Source organism: Larus michahellis, chromosome 3 (genome assembly GCF_964199755.1).
Source record: "Larus michahellis chromosome 3, bLarMic1.1, whole genome shotgun sequence".
In the NCBI taxonomy this organism is placed as follows: Eukaryota; Metazoa; Chordata; class Aves; order Charadriiformes; family Laridae; genus Larus; species Larus michahellis.
The window spans coordinates 13,863,678-13,882,263 of record NC_133898.1 but is presented as its reverse complement, the minus strand read 5'-3'; positions in this window follow the sequence as shown (position 1 = coordinate 13,882,263).

Sequence of the window (18,586 nt, the reverse complement as noted above, 5' to 3'; positions counted from 1 at the left end):
GACACGTCCCTGATGCATTTTGTGCTGGAGCGAGTCGCTGGAGCACAGATTGCATGAAGGGGAGGACGCTGAGCTGTGCTGTCCCCAGAGAGCTTTGCCTTGGAAAGGAAAAGGCTTCCTGAAATTCTCCGAGACACAAAAGCTGCAGGTCCGCTGCTGCACCCTCCGAGGAGGGGCATTTTCCCACACTCCCATGCATCCGCTTGCTTGTGCCTCTTCCCGGTGTCAGGCATGCCCAAGGCCTGGGCACCATCCGAAGGACGGAGGAAAAGCTCAGCAAGGTCTCAAGCCTGAATAGAGCAACGGGCTGGTGCAGAGACGCCTCTTCTACCCCGAGGCCATCTCTTTGCTGCAGGGGGAGAGTGACCTTGCAAGAGACCAGGGCAGCGCCTCTTACGATCCTTTTACAGACTGAGGTGGGCCGGGAGAAGCAGGAGTCGGCCTGCGTTTCCATGCTTTTAATGCATTAAGCTCCTTAGCCACAGTCGAGTGGAATCTCTGTCCTGTTTTCGCGCCGGCCGTAAGCAAGGGCGGGCGGCGGTGAGAAACTCTGCCTCTCGCTGCAGACTTTGTGGAAAGGTGAAACCCGCCACTGCAGCTGTAAATACGGCTGCCTGAATTTCACTGGACTTGATGAACAGGCAAGGTTACTTTTCCTGTTGAGTCTGAAACTTTAATGACGGAGATTAAGTTACGGAACTTCTCTGCTTACTTGTGTCAATATAACACTTTATAATGAGCCCGGAAAAAAAGGTAGGGGAAAAGTAAATAAAAGAGACTTGCCTCCTAAGCAATGTACAGGTGAGATAATCATTTCCTTAGCCTAGGATGCCGGTACTGATTATTTGTCCTTCAAACCAAATGCTTCAGATTGTATTTGGAGAGTTATTTTTTCCGCCTTGTTGCACGTCCTTGGTCTGACACATCCATGAAGGCACGCTAGCTTCTTATTCCTGCATTTGAATCAACTCACTTGATGCTCCCTGACTTAGGTGCAGTGCAGAGTGGCTTGGCAGAGCTTTGGTACTGTGCCAGCGTGCTGCATACGGAAACAAGACTCTGCTCTCGCTCTTGATATGACTAAGTGCGTCTAGAAGGTTTTTCCAGCTGGCTCTGGGTTTGATGGGCTTATTTTCCTGACAGTGTTCCTATCGGGTATTCAGGCATGGATCCCTGCACCCACAAAGTACTGCTTGAGACTCAAAGCCACGCGGCTAGTAATTTCTCGTATACGCCTGACTATTCCTAAATCTGGATCCTGCAAACCGCTTTCCCTGGATCAACTTCTGCAAAGGTTCAGGGTTTTGCCAGGTTTATGAAAGCAAAGGCACCTCGTCTGTTTACACTCACTGAGGATCTCCCCCAGTCACTCTCATTCGGTCACTGAAGGGTTTCTTATTGTCCTTTTGCCTGTTGCAGATGAATTAATGAATGGTAAGCGCGCCAGGGGCTGACGATGCAAAGGAACTTGGGAGAGATGCGACCAGTGCCCGGCTTATCTGGCGGGTGGAGAAGTGCAGTTCAAAGGTGCATGGTGTCTGTGAAGGATGTCTCCTGAAAAAGTGTGCTGACTTCTCAGATGAGCACACTACAGCCCACAGGCTTCCCAGAAAACAGTTAATTATTTAGCATGAGTTATTTAGTCCTTACTTCATATGAGTTGAATATTTACTTTAGCAAAAGCAGACGGGACTCTTTGGTACACAAAAGTCCTTCCTCCTCGGAGGGATTTAGTTCTGGTTTGAGCTGAAAGCGGTCGGTGCCAGGTCTAGGTTAGCCCATGGACTGGGGACTAGCAGCAGCGTTCCTTTGGAGATAGGCTACAGCCCTACGTGAAGATCTTCAGCCATGGGATCAGCACGAGTTGTCTGCTATATCTGGTCATTTGCAAAAGATATAAATACAGCGGAGGAATCAAATCCCAGATGCAGATGTCTGAGCGTGAGGTTGGGAAATTTTCCCTTCTAGCCACGGCTAGAGCAGCAGGCGTGAGCCTCTGCACGCCGCAACAGAGGGACAAGGCTTGGGGACTGGCATGGCAGGGTGAAGGTCAGTGGCCCTTCAGAGAGGTGGCAGGATCTGGCCCTGGCCCTGTTTTGAGCACAACTTCCAGTAGGCTGCAGGATGGCAAACAGCGGATGATAGCGCTGAAATAAACCATGCTGAAATAAACCTCACGTAAAGCTGGGAGCGGGAGTGTCCCTAAGCGGAGCAGCGGTCAGGAACTGGGTTTTCAGAAGTTCCCAACCCTGGAAATCTGGCAGTAAAAGGAAATGGAGCTTCTGGGTGCTGGGCTATTTATGAAAAATCTGATGGAAAATTTCTAACTATTGCAGCATATGAGGCATTAACATGGCATTCATATAGTCAAAATGATAGACTGGAAAAAAAAACACCGTCAAAAAAAGATGTCAGGTTTCCTTCTGCCAGATTTTCGAACTGTGTATAGAGGGAAAGAGAAGAATTTATGTCTATGGATGGAAAAATATCCAAAATAGAAGGAACATGGATTGCATGTCCCTTGATGCCTTCCAAAAGGAAACGGCACAGAGAATGAGGAAATTTCATGCAGTAAAAATATCAACCCACTAAGGAGAGATCAAACTACACTTGCAAAAAAGGTTGACCTGCATGCTGAGGTTTATGGCAAGTTGTGAAAGCCCATAACCTACTGCCCTGGCCAAGATCTTTCCATGAGGACGTGTTACAGCTCAACTTGCAACCAGACTAAGAAAGCAGAGATGGCTTGCACCGTAAAAGCAGGAAAATCCCTACTCTGCTTCCCTGCTCCATGTGCCGTAGTACAGAGATAAAGTGCTGCTTGTCTCAACTGCACTAAATCCGAGATAAGTGTTGTTTACTTCACCCCTCTCCAAGAGGAAAGGTCACTTGTGGTCTCGGTAGAGCTCCGGCAATTTCCTCCTGGCAGCGTTCACCTCTGCCCGCCCGGCATCGGCGGAGGTCCCGGGAGCCCCTGCTCCCCCCCTTTGGCTGCCTTGCTGTATCCTGGCTTTCGGGGACACGTCTTAACCCTCTCCCTGCCAGCCTTGGCCCCTCTGTCTTCCCTGGAGCTGACTCTGAAAAGACAGGCAGAATGCGTCAGCGGTACGGTCTTAAATAGCAGTGAGATGCTGACAGTCAGACTTACAGAAATACTTTTGGTCCTAAGAAATAATGCACAGAGGGTAAGAAGTAAAGGTCATTTTTTCATACAAGTTACAGACGAAGTGTTCTCCCGTTATGAAATAAGAGTCGTCTTTTTTTCCCCTTGTCGTCTGCTCTGCTTTCTTGTTTTGGTTTTTATATTGCCATATATTTAACCTAACCTCTCTTTTTTTTGACTCAACAGTATGTTCCTATTTTCATTTTTCTCTCACCTTGTGTTTGCTCGTTATCTCTCTCAGGAACAATAAATGAGGAAGGAAACAGCTGACTGGGATCACCCTTAAGCTGGGCTTTGTTGACATCAAGAGTGGCCATGCCGATTGTCTTAACCCTGAGTGCAATTGATACCGATGAACCAGACTTTACCTAATGGCTGTGTAATATGTTAAATTCTCCTTCTGAAAGTAAGACCTCAAATTCTCCTGTACATAAGGAAGAGGACAAAAAACCCTTCAAAATAAACCAGAAACACACAAAGCAACCGCTGGCCACTGATGTTATACAGATTCTTCCTTCTTTTCTTCTTTAGCAAATAAATTACTGCAGAAAGCAGTGCAGTAATTATAGCCTTCGGAAATGGCTCAGGTTTTCCTCCGTGGACAAGCATGGCAAAAAATAATAAAAAATAATTTTTACCAACACAGCTGGTGTTCAGATGAAATTATGTGGTTGGCTTTGAAATGATATTAAAAGAGAAATTTTAATTAACCTGTACCACTGAGTCAGAAGATAATATCTGATGCATATAACAGGCATACAGACAAAATAAGATAAAATAATTTTTTGCAATTAGATATATGCATTACAGACAATGTTGTAATTAAAATATACTTAATGTCGCAGGAGGTCCTTTATTATCAAAATAATTTGTAGAAGGACCGTGGAAACGATGTGATGATTATCCGTGCCTGTGAAAAAACATCTCAAAATTTATAAAGAGCCCGAAGCATTTCTGGTTTTGCAGCAGGTACTGGTACAGTCAAACAGCTGGATTCTTTTCCACTGCCAAGTCCATTGGTCACCAGAGTGTGCATAGGTCACCCGTTTCTTGATGTGCTGCTTTTCCGTGGTCCTCTGGCAGGAGACAGACAGTCGGGGACATCCCCGTGCTGCTGCGCGGCTGGGAGCAGGGTGCACCTCCAGACGTGAGCAAATTTCTGGGCAGGTCAGAGGGAGTGAGAGACGTCATGGGGTGCTGCGCTGTTCTTCGGCTGAGAAAACAGATCTCTCTCTTTCTTTCATTATTTGCTTGGTAGCTGCAGCAAAACCGAGTGATTAAATTTGCTGGGGCTGATTCTTGTCATTGCCGTAGCCCTTCCAAGGCACTCAGGGGCCAAACCCAAGGGAAAAATTACATTTATACTTGCTTGAAGGGCTCCTTTTTGCTTTTACATCCCTTGAAGGATTAGCAGAGTGAGGATGAGAGAAGCACAATCGAGTAGATCTGGGGGCATTAATTGGGAGCATGGCACAGCCCAGCCTCCAAGGGCTGTGTTGGTACAGTCGGACAGGCCACAATACAGCTGTGGGAACAGCAACGCAGTCCTTTGCAACAGACCTGGCAAATGACGTGGTGTATCCTCAGGGAACGGCGGCGAGGCGTGAGCGCTGCGCCTCTGCCTGAGGACACGGGCACTGCTGCTACGCCGTTAAAAGAACCTCTCGGCCCGTGTATTTCCCCGTCTGAGAAAAATAGTGCCCATGCGTCTCTCACTAGCAAGGGATGCTGGCTTCTTGGCGGAGACCAATTGCCAGCTTTCAATAAGGGAAAGCCTCGTTTTACCCAAGTGATACCAAAACATGAATTCCAAGATGATAGCAAGATGCCATCCTGCTGCCTTGCACACTGCTGCGCTCAAATACGCTTTTTAATGAGTCAGGCCAATGCTTGGGAGGCTTTTTGGGGCCCCATACCCCCAGCCTGCTGGGAAGCCCCTCTCCGCCAGTTCAGCCTCTTCTCTCCCCCAGCAGCCAGTGTGGTCCCGGGTACCGTTTGCTCCAGCTGGAAAGCTGACCCTCTGCGAAAGAGGTGTCATCGCTGGGGAGAGCCGGGTCCCCACGGTGATGCCAAGCATCTCGCCATCGCTTTGGGAATAGCCTGTGCCTCAGCTTTTGCTGGCAGCCGGTCCTCGCGGCTCACATTAAACAACCCCGAGGTGCCAAGGTCGGTTCCCGGTGCCAGATGCTCGCTCTGGGGCCTGACCTTATTGGTGCTAATGAAGGTTTTGGCAAACCTCTCCCACCTGATTAACATTTCCCTGTTCAGAGCCACCGCGCTGTAATTGTGGGGGCTGTTTTGCTGTTTCTCAGGCAGAGCTTTTCTCATCGCCGCTTTCTGGATTTGTGCCTCTGCACTTGTAAAATTCCTCTTGAAGTCAATGGAGATTTTGCCTGAGTGAAAGAAGAACCCAGCCTCATTACAGGGCGCGTCTTATCCTAGTGACACGTCTTTCTGGGAAGGATAGAGAGCAGCAATCAACCGTGATGAAGTTAATGTTTCTTTATGGAAATACTTATTTCTTCAAATCATAAATAACCAGTAAAATTGCTGCAAAATGTATTAAAGTGAAGGAATGGCTCGAGGGGAAAACACCCCCCCTAGTATATCATCAGCTGCTTCTTTATCTCCCCTAGGCTTCTCCACTTCCCCATTTTCAAAAGAACAAAGAGAATGTGCCAAAGCTGCTTTGGGATTTCAATGAAAAATAATGAGAATTCATTGCTAATTAGGGCTCCAATTAAAAAAAAATGATCTTTGCAGGGACGCTGTTAATGAACTTGCAAATTGCAGCTGCAGACTTGCATCCCTATAAACATTCCCCTTGTTCGATTCCGTTTGTGTATGCAGAAGCGGTGAGGGAAGGCTGCTGGCGGGTGTGCGGGGACGGCAGTCGTCGCTTGGAGCCCAGCAATCCCTGCCGGCACTGGCTGCGCGGGCTGCTTTGCGGTGACTTCGGTGACGTGCGTGGCATAGCCGTGCTCATGGCGCGTATTGCAGAAGCGGGTGCAGAAGGCGGGAATGTCCCACCCTGCCCCGTACCCGTTCGCTCACTCGGGGCGATCATTCACTGGCAAACAGGGACAGTAAGCCGAGTCAAAATAAAGAGGAAAGGAAGCGCCGGGGAGCAGGGAGGGTGAAAAAGGGGGATGTCAGACATGCAGCGAGGCACCGTTAGGAGCTGGGGCTGGCGGCGGTCTCTCCTTGCCCACCACGGTGCACATTGGGAGGTTTGCCCTTCCCACCAGTCCCTCTCCATCCTTGCTCCCCAGGACCACCGCTGGAGAAACGCAGTGAAGCTTTCATGGCCGTGTCTCCTTGTGGGCTGGCGACGGCCTCGCAGGGCCCAGAGCTGTCGGCGGCGCTTCGGAAGTGGGAAACGGCAATGGTTAATATGGGGAATTGCTGAACACTAAGCCGAAGGTTTAAATTCGAATGGCATTTATCTCACAAAATATTTGGCTTTGTAAGAAAGAAGAGTGGTAATTCATTATGTATTTTTGATCAGTCTTAAATCTAATTAGAAACCTCTTTATTTATTCATGTAATAGACTGTTGAGAGTGGCAGACAATCACAGGTACTTCAGGGTAAGCGTTGATGTGTGACTGTGTCTTTGCTTGTGACAGCGAACGGCCAAGTCGGGTAAATCTGCACCTTTATACACTCTAAGGGGCATTTTAATTAGGCTAAATGGCTACCACAGCCTTCCTCCATAGCACTTGGTGGTGGTTTCCAACACACTGGCTGTGTGGGATGTGCTCCAGCTTCCAGGTCAGGAAGGGGGAGCCTGCATAGAAGGAAATGAGAACGTAAATGTGCTGGGGGGAAAAAATCACATTCTTTTTGTGCGAAAGCTGATTCAGGTGCAAAGCAAGCAGAGCCCAACCCAGCCGCGCTGTAAGTCCACCAGGTGCGACAGCGGCTGCAGACCCGGCTGCGGGCACGCACGGGCATTTCGCGCTGGGGAGCAGGTACCCAGGCAGACTGATGCAGCTGAAACAAAGCCCTCCTTGTGTGATCATTCCTCCCCCTTTCTCGGCTCGCCAGCGTCTGCCAGGAGGTACATCCCTTGTGGTATTTTGTGCCACCACCCTGTTTTCCCCTTCCCATCGCAGGAGGGCTTTTTCTCGCAGGGGAATCATAGAATCATAGGGTTGGAAGGGACCTCTGGAGATCATCTAGTCCAACCCCCCTGCCAGAGCAGGGTCATCTAGAGCAGGTTACACAGGAACACGTCCAGGTGGGTTTTGAATGTCTCCAGAGTTGGAGACTCCACCACCTCTCTGGGCAGCCTGTGCCAGTGCTCTGCCACCCTCAGGGTAAAGAAGTTCCTCCTCATTTTCAGGTGGAACTTCCTATGCTCAAGTTTGTGCCCATTACCTCTTGTCCTGTCGCTGGGCACCACTGAAAAGAGCCTGGCCCCATCCTCCTGACACCCACCCTTGAAGTATTTATAAGTGTTGATAAGGTCCCCCCTCAGACGTCTTTTTTCCAGACTGAAGAGACCCAAATCCCTCAGCCTTTCCTCATAAGAGAGGTGTTCCAGTCCCCTCATCATCTTTGTAGCTCTCTGCTGCACCCTCTCCAGCAGTTCCCTGTCCTTCTTGAACCGGGGAGCCCAGAACTGGACACAGTACTCCAGGTGCGGCCTCACCAAGGCAGAGTAGAGGGGGAGGATGACCTCCCTTGACCTGCTGGCCACACTCTTCTTGATGCAGCCCAGGATGCCATTGGCCTTCTTGGCCACGAGGGCACATTGCTGGCTCATGGTCATCCTGTTGTCCACCAGGACTCCCAGGTCTCTTTCCACAGAGCTGCTCTCCAGCAGGTCAGCCCCCAACCTGGACTGGTGCAGGGGGTTATTCCTCCCCAGGTGCAGCACCCGTGAAGAGACAGCCCCGATGGCAGGCACCTCTCTGGGAGGGGTTCCTGCGCTCCAGTCCGTTCCTGATGTATATTGCTGCAGCCCAGCTGCAACCAGCTCATTCGTTGGGTCACGTTGCCTGCCTGCGCTGAAGTTTTTCGCTGGAGTTTCTCATTTCAGTTTAGGACCCCATGCCCGGGGCACGAATTCACACCCCACCTCAGTGATGCACCACATGCAGAGCAATAGGGATGAAGTTCAACATAAATACCGGGAGTGCAGGAGGGAAGTGAAACATTTCATCCTTGTTCTGGAGCTTGGTATTAATTTTGTCTATTTCATCCAGAGGAATAGATTTTATTTCTGGTAGCATCTCGCAGATGATAACATACATAATGGAGCCATTCAGGGGCATCTCTGAACGTGAACTTTTCCCACGTATAAAGATGTACCTGAAATTTTGAAAGATTAGATGCTCATTTGCCAATTTAAAAAGCAAATGGAAAGAACAAGAGGAAGAGGCTCATGGAGTTGTAAGTCTTCATAGAAAAACCAATGGAAAAGCACATGTACATTTAGACTGATGTTGACATTTCTGAAATAAGAGACGTGGTGTTTTATCTAAATTATACCAAAGCTCTTCAAGATAATGTGCTGTGTAATAGCTACAGTTTTAGACACTATTTCATTTTCAATTTTCTAGACAAAAAGCATGATTCTTATCCACAATTTCAGTTCCGTGTTTGAAAAAAATATTAGCATATACTTCCCAGCTACACCTAGCATAGGGAAAGCTGTATTTTAGGGGAAAATGCTACAGTTCCACCTTCCCTCCCACTGACTTTACCAGCGCTTTGTGCTGCACGGAGAGAAAGCAGAGGTCTGCAAAGCCCAGAGCAAAAGGAAAGGTGGGAGCACTGCAGGCACTGATAAGCCTGAGTTGCCCTGACAAGCATCACCTGGGCCTCCCCCCAGCCTCTGCCCATTGGTTTGGGAGCTCCATTTAAGCTCAGGGCCAGCCCCCCCCCCTTTTGTTTTTGTTTGAGCTGTGCTGAGGGTGTCTCTATGCTTGGTTCTGCTGCTGGCTCTCTTAGTTTCTTCACTCCTTCTCCTAGCCAGATCTCAGACCTGTGCTGCAGGTAGCTCCTCCCTTGGTGCTTAGGTGGTATCTGCTGGTTGCTTCCCCTGGGTCTGGACCACCACCTTGGCTGGTCTCTTGGTCTGCTTGAGGAGGGGTGGGTGCCTCCTCCTCCTCCCTTGTGCCTTCACTCTGTGCGTGTACTTGCAAAGAGCACCTTGTTCGATGGCCCCAGTAATTGCAGTGGAGTAGGGGTATCCTGCGTGCACCTCAAGCTTAACGTGAGCCACGCATCCCTCCTGCTGTGGGCTGGCTGGTGAGACTGGGAGGAGGAAAGACCCCCAGACCTGCTGAACGCTAGAGTGATTCACTCACCGTGTGATTCACCCTGGTGATTCACGCACAGGCAGATTTTGGTGCTTTGAAGGGTCCTTAAGCCCTACAGAGCAGCAGAGAAGCTTAGACTGACTGGAGCAGGCCCTCAAGAGCTCCTCCGGAGCCTCTTGGGGGAGTTGTTTTGGTGTTGAGAAGCGGGTCCTGAACATGTGCATTTGTACCTCCTGTGCAAGCTGTTCCTTCCCATCTGCAGCGCTGGCTGTGAGTGCTTGTGCGTGGCTTGTGCCGGCTGGTCTGGGCTCATGTTACAGAGGTGTTTTCCCTCTCTTCTGGCAGCTGAAAAGGTATAAATCCTTTTGACACCCACTTGGCATCAGTGATGATGCTGCTGGCATGGCCTTGTTTTTATCCGCAAGCAAAGCGCCGTGGGCTCCGGAGCCCACCATACAGGTGAACCTCACCTGTATCTGCAGCGTGGTGAGGCTGGGTGAGGGGTCTCCGCAATGCTGTACCGACTCGGGGTTCCTGGCTTCTGGAATGTAAGATGTAAAATAACTCTCTTTCTTGAGGACCTTGCTCCTTTATTGTGGGTATTCAAGTGAATCAGCAAGTTCTGGTGCAGGATGCCCTTGGAGGGGCAATAAGATAGCCTGACACTGCCCCAGAGCCCCTTGCCCCGATGCTCTTGTCTCCAGCACTATTTGACCAATATTCTAGAAAAGTTTAGCAGCGTGGGAAAGTGATTTCCTGATCTTGTGTGCTGGGACACATCTGCAGGCGTGCTTCATGCTGGTGACGCTGAGTAAGGAAACCTGGAGCCCTGAGTCAGAAATGCTGTTTAATTCTCATTCAAAGAGTAAGCCACCTTGACAGACTTGGTGAGGTCCAGCGAATAAGTTAGATGATAGACATCTATCTTTGTCTGAAAGGTGTTATTTCCACTCACATGTGGCGAAATGAGTAGTGTCCAGGGTGTGATGGGATGGTGAGCCTGCTCCCTCTACAGGGAGTTTCGGCTTCATCGGTATTGATTTCTCTTCAGTGTAGAGGTAGAAAAATTCCTTTCTCCTGAGAAGTCTCTTCCAAGATGCCAATGAACAAAAGCTGGAAAGACGGCATTTTTTGCACGTGTACTTAAAAGTAAGTCGTCCTCAACAAAAAATGTGAGTGTGGCCGCAAGGGTGGAGGTAGTGCCCCAGCCCCCTCAACAGCTGGTGATCTGCTGGGTGGGAGGAGGACGTTTCAGCATTACCTTGTAATTAGCAGGGAAAGGAGGGTTTTCATGACAACCATAAAGCAACAAAATATAAATTAAACTCTGCTAGGAAATTAAATTCGAGGAACAGAAATAGCTTCCTTGGCAAGCCAAGAATAATGCTGCTAACACTTAAACTGGTTGCTAAGTGAGGGGGCAGAGCAAGAAAAGGATACCGGTAGCTGTGATTATTATTGCTACCTTAACAAATATATGCATTAAAGGTAATAAAATCGCACTTTTAAAAATATGCAGCTTCCCAGTGTTGTGAGGATTTCTTTGTTGGTAAACAGAGTAAGGGAACCAAGGGTCAGCAACGCCTTGGTATGCATCTTAGAGGTAATCTGTCTGTGGTCAAAATAAATCTGTTTATTTCTGTTGGTCACCAGGAAGGTTATTCCCCCTCTATAAATATGCAGGGAGATTTTTCTTGGCGAGGTTTAAATGGGTGCATGTGCTTTGCTAATAGCAGCATGTGATCGGAAGGGGGAACTATTATAAAGAACAGCTAATTGCTGGGCTTGCAGGCCGTGCAAGTAAAATTGCTCTCATTAATCTCTGCCTTTACATTGAGCCTTGATCCAGCTTCCCCTGAGACAGAGGCAGAGCTTCCCTCTGACCGCAGCGGGTGCAAAGTGCCCACCGGAGGAGACTGAGAAAGAAATGGAAATTGCTGTATTTTGGTCCTAATCTGAAATGGTTTACAGTGTGACCTTTGGCTTAATGATCTTTGTCTTCATCAAACGTTAAGGTCATGGATGGAAAAGTGCCGCGTGAGTGTTGAATAGTTGTGGGAAATGCTTTTGCCACAAATAGTGCAAGCTTGCCCCAAGTTAGGGGGGGGTTTTGTGCATCTTCTTGGACTAGCATAAAAGTCACATCATCCTAAGAAGCCAGAGCATAGCAGAAATGCTTCTGTACTTAAAGTTACTGACTAAATTAAGTGAGCTGCTATTTTGGGGCAGGTATTCCTTTCAAAAAGCATCACAGGGCAGAGATCCCTAATACTTTCCATGTAGCTGTATTGCATGGTGTAGCCATCCTTGCAAAGGATGTTAAAGGCGTAGGTCCTTCTGAGCCAGGCTGGCTCACTGGCTTGGATGCAAACTTGGGGTGAAAATAGAACTTATTGACTTGTGAAAGCTTACCTATCCCGATGCTTACTGTGATCTCCCGAAGATACGGTTCTGTGTTGCCACACGCAGTTCACGTGTTACCCTGCAGACTTCACTACAACCCCTCTCTTCCTGCTGGCTCGTAATCCCCTCATTCCCCAGCTAATTGGAGTTTGCTCTTTCATACGTACTCACACAACTTTAGAGAAGTTCGCACGAAAGGGATAGATTTTTCTTAAGCGTCTTAAGAGTATCTTTGCTTAAATACAGTACAGATTTTCCCATCTGTCAAGTTCACTTGTTACCATGAACCAAGAAGATTTCAACCAAATAGATACCTTATGTGAGAGAATGAATCTCACCGGTTGCAGTGATTTCTTGAGATCTGAGAATCAGGTGCAAGAAGATCTTTAGGGATGAGCTGGGGGGGGCGGTGGGTGTTGAAGTTGTCATTAGCAATGGAGTTGAACAAAATCTGTCCATGAGTTCATTTTCTGTAGCCCGATGTTTGCCAGACGCCGGACAACTTGGAATGTGCCTGTAACGAATTTGTGTGCTTATGCCTGCTCTGCTGCGAGGGGAAGGAGCCAGAAGGGCTGTGCGGTGCTGCCGGGACACGCTGGGCTTCGGTTTGGGGCTCACTTGTGGCACTTGGCAGGAGCTGCAGTATTCAGGCTGCTCCTGAACACGGACATTTTCTTATCGAGGGTCTTCGTTGCAGCATCAAAAAAAAAAAGTAAAAAACGCACGGGGAAAGTTTCTGAGGGGAAAAAAAAACCCAAATAAATCTGAGTTTTGAGTTTGGTCAGGTACTGTCCTTAAAGTGATACACACTGTCCTGAAGTCTTGCTTCAACATGGACTTAAACGTTGTTTTTTAATAATTTGACTTTGACATGTAACGAAGCACTTTGTGTTTGGGCTTCGCTTAGGGCGGTCAACTACTAGTTGGACGTGAGTGTGTTAATATTTAGGTTTGTCTCTTAAGGAAACAATCTTGGGCAAAGCCAGGTTGTTTTGCTTGTGTAGCAACATATGCCTGTTGATGCCAAAGGGGTAGGACGTGGTTCTAATTTCTATGTGCAAAGTTAAAATGTCAAAACAAGCATTCTGCTAAATTCTAGCATTAGAGGGAATGTGGGAATTTTGCTAGGTTTTAAGAAGGAATTAGGTGAAATAAAACATGAACATAGAGCAGGTTTAATCTTAATATACCTGGCTAAAGCCAGCTGTGGGATCTGGGAACCAGAGCACTGTTGGGACGCAGCTGGAGGAGCCCGTCCTGGGTCTGGCGTTAGTGAGGGATGCCGGCCACAGCGCGGGGCTGCCGCGTCCCTGACTTGGGTGGCAGCAGCTGTTCTGACTTTGCTTTGTGGAGGCCCAAGACATATGTGGTGAAAGGTCTTCTGGAGAACACTTCTCTGGAGTGTTTGTACTGTTTTTAGTGTAAACGATGTATTTGCTTCAGTCCTTAGGAAAAGGAAAGGCACAGCTTGATGGCAAAATGATTAACCCATGTAGAGAATTTGCCAAGCTAGATCTCTCCTTGGTTGTCAGGCCAGACACTTGTGCAGCCAGAAAAGCTTCAAAAATTTTTTTTGGAGTGCAAAGGATGATAGACTCTTAACTACCCGCTTTAGCTGGTACCACTATAGTACACTATAATTTGAATTACTATTTGATTTTCTGTCCTATGGTTGTTGGCAGCTCCCATACGGAGTCCTTGGTTTAATGTTTATTTGAATGTTTAATTACTCTATAATAGCACAATAATTACCATGCAGCTACAGAGGAATTACATGGTTGTCTGTACTCTGTAAACCAGTGTCAACCTCATCTGCAAACAAATAATTATGCCGCTAACATACCTGTTTAACTTAAACTGCAATTAGCCAACAGGAGAAATGTGAAAAACGCAGTTCCTGCTTTTATAAATAATACCTTGTGCAAAATTCTTTAGTTCCCTGATTTCTTTTCCTACCGTAATGTTAGATGATATGAACTGGGACCCGGAAAAATATTGCTATAGAATTAAAGGCTGATATAGTCACCCAGTTCAGAGGTAGCTTTATGAGTGTCGTTTCATATCCTGTTATTTCTCTAGCTGCAGGCTGTGCTCAAGCAAACAAAACCACTTCCAAGTAACTTCACGTGTCCTCCGGCTGCACCTCTGAATTTTGGGGCCTCTTCTAGAAACTGGGGGGAAAACCACAAGGTGGCAATGTGCACAAGGAAATAAAAATGCTCCGAAATCTGCCTGAAAGCCGCAGCACTCCTCGAAGATCAAATTATTCAGCCTTGAGATTCAAGTGTATTGACACTCGTCCTGTTACGGGAGTTAGTATAGGATTTCAAGCAGCTTCTCAATTTTAGAAAGATTTTACAAGTGTAAGAACGTAAACTTGTTTTTCGAAGACGAAAAATGAAAAAAAACCCAAACCTGTAAGGGTGAACGTCTCTACGGGCTACTTTGTTTCGTGCTGGTAGATCACTTCGGGGAAATTTGTGTGTTTGCTTTAGGTTCACTTGTGCCCCATTGAATATTTGGAAGACGCGTTTTTCTTGTGTTGCCCATTTCCTACTTGGAGATGTGTCCCAACGCAGCCTGTTTACGCACTTGTAGTGTTGCTGGTGCTGGCTCCGGGTATGGCATGTGGGAACAGCACTGTGCCTTTTTGACCCGCCGACCCCTCCCCTTGCTTTTGGTGGGGAATGTTTCCAGGCTGGAACCCGTGGCAGAGGAAGGACAGCCTTTCTTGGGTGCAGCAGGATGCTGTGTTTAAGCAGCAGGGTACTGATGATTGAGACGACCTGGGTTCATCCCGTGTAAATCCATTTGCAGGTCTGGTTTATTCTCGGGGATGCTGGGAAACATTCTCAAATGATGCTTCCTCCTAGAGGGTGCTAGGTTTGCCTGTTGTATTGCTTTGGGGAGGGCGAAACTGGCTAAATCCAAGGGAATGCAGCTCAAAAGCAATTTTCCAGGTTATCCTGGCACTGCAGGAGCAGTGTGTGCCCAGCTGTGACTTATGCACTGCCTGACAGCAGGGAGATGTCTGATGTTGTGGGATCTTGGTGGGGTGATGTGGGAAGTCGGAGCAACTCGCCTGTGGGGCAGTTGTCCTTGCGCTCCCTTGCACAGGATCTGCTGGCCACTGGCCATCCCCCGTGTTAGCCGTGCCTGCTGTTCTGGAGCTCTGCCTGGCTGGGACCTCTGATGTGCCAAGACGGGCTCAAAATAGGCAGGGTTCAAGGGCAGCAGGCAGGTCAGAGGAGCAGTTGGAGTGTTGGCGTGCGAAGGCGAATTCCCCGTCCTGTTCCCAAAGCAGTGCCCAGGCTGGAAGCTGACTGCGAGGTGCTGAGGAGGGGTGGGGAAACACGGGGCTCAGGCTGGTTTTAGGAAACATGACTTCCCGTTAAGAACCCGTCAGTGGGGAAGAGTCAGGCTTCTGTCTCTTGATGCACAATTACGGGTGAGAAATAGAGTGGAACTTAACTGGCTTCGGCTTGCTGGAACATAAACGTGAACTGCAGGAAATTTTGAGATGGAAGGTCAGTGATCACCTTCCTAGTAGGAGAGATGTCTTTTTTTTTTTTTTTCTATAAGGTAAACACTATCCACAAAACCAGTGTTGTCACTTTTTTTCAAAGTAGACCCATTTCATACTCAGTCTTATTTCTCCGAGGGAAGGAGGATACTCGGTTCCCTGCCTTTTTTTTTTTTATGAAGTCGACTCATTTATTTGCTCTTTGAAAAGACTCTTTACAGCCCCTTCAGGACCGGCAGTGTGTGACTCGGGGATGGGAGGCTGCTCTGGTGCTGTGTGCTGTGCCAGGGCAGTTCTTCAGCAGCGGGGACGTCTGCAGTCCAGAACTACAAATCCCTAGCCAATGGAGACATTCGCAAAATTAAGAGTTTTAACTGTGACCCACATTCTCCTTGAAGCCCAACCTAAAGCACTGAGACACGTTCACGGGTTGTGAGTCGATGCGGCGCAAGGGGAATGTTAATCTTCTGGCAGAACAAATGCTGTGAATTATTGCGTGTTTGCTGTTCTGGGGGCTGATTATTCCCCCCTGAATATCTCCTAAACTCTTTGCCCAGGAGAAGCCCCGGCGCTGCCGGGGAAGTGTCTGGTTTTACTGCCTGTAAACACCAGATGGCACCGCGTCTGAGTGATGGGAGCCGGCAATTGAGCGGAGTCAGGAGGAAGCTCAGCTTTGAGTTTTTCTGGGCACGGTTCCAGGCAATAATATCTTTTCCCACCAGTTGTGAGGGATCTGAACTTTAGTTTGCATGAGAAGCTTTAAAAAAAAGCGACTGTTTAAAAAACAGAATCCCTTTTCTAGGTTGCATGGTGCTTGGTTCGCGCAAAGCAAGGCTTCCAAGCAGTCAGCTGGCTGTACGCGAAGAAACTGTGTGTGAGTGCAGAGGTCCCCCGAACCTGGTGGGGCTTAGTGTGGGTCTGGGGCTTTCCCTAAATGGACTTGATGTTATTAATAGCATGAGACAAGCAGGGTTTTAAAGACGTTGTATTACATCTTGGCCGTGGGAAGAGCCAGGACCAAACGCCTCAGAGCAGTACTGAGCCCAACTCTTCCAAAGCTTTGACCAACGTTGCAAAGCCTTGCTGACGGAGCTCTCGCCTCCATCACCGGCCACCTTCTCTGGGTGTTTCCACCTCTCTGACCGTTATGCAGGCATCACGGAGGGGACTTGCAGCTAAAATACCACCAGCCAATTCCCAAAAGCTCTCTCCAAATCCACTGGGAAATGCTCACAAAGCCGGCTCTGGGCTCTAAACTCCAGCAGCTGCCCCGCCGTGGTGATCTCCCAGCAGCGCAAGGGGAGATGCAGAGACTGGGGCCAGAGCGTGCGGCGCCGGGCAGCCCGACAGCAGAATAGGCAACAGAAACCCATCCTGCCGAGCCCCAGGCTAACCCCTGCTCTTATCTTTCCCAGCTCTTCTGGTCGTGGTTTTTCAAAATGTTTACATTCTTTTGCTATCTCAGCATTTTAATGTGTAGTTGTAAAGCTTTGGAAATGCAAGGTGTTGTCTACCACAAAGCATTTAAAGGTTTTTTTTCGGGGGGGGAGGGGAGGGGGAATAAGCTTTTTAAGTCTGTCTCTCTAAAGATAACATTAGTAAAAAGCTATGCTCTTCCCCGCACAGCTCCTTGGTAGGGGCAGGTCAACAGGAGGCGAAGCTGCACACTGCCCAATACATCCACGAGCTTTAGCCACTTGATTTGAAACAATTGCTTTTTCTGTGGATTTATAAGGGCTCCGTTCAGCACAGAAACAAACAGCAAAGATGATGTTCACTTACATTCATCTGTGTCCTGCAAGAGAGGAAAGCAAGCTTCACCAGCCCAGATGATTTTCAAATGAATTGCAGGGCCGGGTGGGGAAGTCAGAGGCTCTTTTCGGAAGAATAGAGCCCTTAGTGTCTGCGCTGCAACACTATTCCCCTTCTGTCCGTCTGTCTTTAGCTCTTTGTTATGTCAACATCTGTAGCTGTGAGTAAATAGCATAAGGGGAGAATACATATTGTCCTCCTGCGAAAGCAGCCAGGCTGGGGGGACGCAGAGGATGGCGTGAACTGGGCCGCTTCTGTCTGGAGCGAGGAGCTCTGGAGTAAATGCACATATAGGGCTCCCAAAGACCCTCGGTTTATGATGAATGATATTGCTTAGCGCTTCATTAACGGGATTCTCAGCCTGCGCAAAACCAGAATAGCCCCAGTGTCCGTCCTGTGGATATGCTGGTTCACTGGAGCTGAGCACCTGACGCTGTAATCGAGACAGGATGCAAGCGCTTGCCTGGTTAATCTATGAAACATTTGTGTTTTCTCTTTTCGGCTCCCTCGAGATATTTTTGCAGCTTTGTCGATTCTTATAAACACAAATTGCAAACGCTTATAGTTGTGTAAATGCTCAAAACTGCTAGGAGATCTCATTTTATCAAGAAGGACTTCAAAAATCCTGCTCCTACCTCCCCGTCCTCCTCCCAGCCAGTTCCAGGCAAAGTTGGCGGTCGAGCTGGGCTCAAAGCGATGGAGCTCTGCTATTTTTGTGGCGATAGGCAGCTGAGGGAGGGGACGGGGTGAGGGGGGAAATGGTTAGTGGCTGCAGAGGGGATGTCTGCTGTGATCTGGGCTCTTGCGGGCTCCCAGAGGTGCGGTGTGGGAGATTGACAGGGAGATGCTCACTGGCTCTGGTGCTTCCAGAGACCAGCTAAATGTCACCCAGCTGCAGGAAGGACGCAGCCCAGGCAGAGCACCTTCTCAGAGTGATTTGCTGTGCACGGGGAGCAGCTAGATACAGAGCTGATATCAGTCCGTGTGGCATTTCCCTGCTCAGGGAGCCAACTAACGAGCAGGTGATCATCTGTTTCAGTGCAACCTTGGAACACGCTGTTTCCGAAGGAAAAATAAGGTCCCAAATCCTTGCCAAGTAAATATCGTTGTGAACGGTTAGGCTGCAAGAGTAAACTTTGGAAGACATGCTTAATCTCTCTTCTCCTTTTGTCTGCTGTTGGATAGCTCTTGAATCAAAAGGCCGTCTTCCTTGGAGCTATTTCTGTCAACCCCAGCCTCTTCTGTACAGGGGGTGCTTTTGCCGGGTCATAATGCGTTTGGGCTGTTCTGCTTTACAGTTGTGTTCTCGCTGAAGGGGTCAACACGCCTCACCTGAGTTTACCTTAAAGATGCTGTTGTTTATTTGCAGCACCCTAAAGATGTCAGGAGAACTACATTGCGGTTGCGCAGGCATG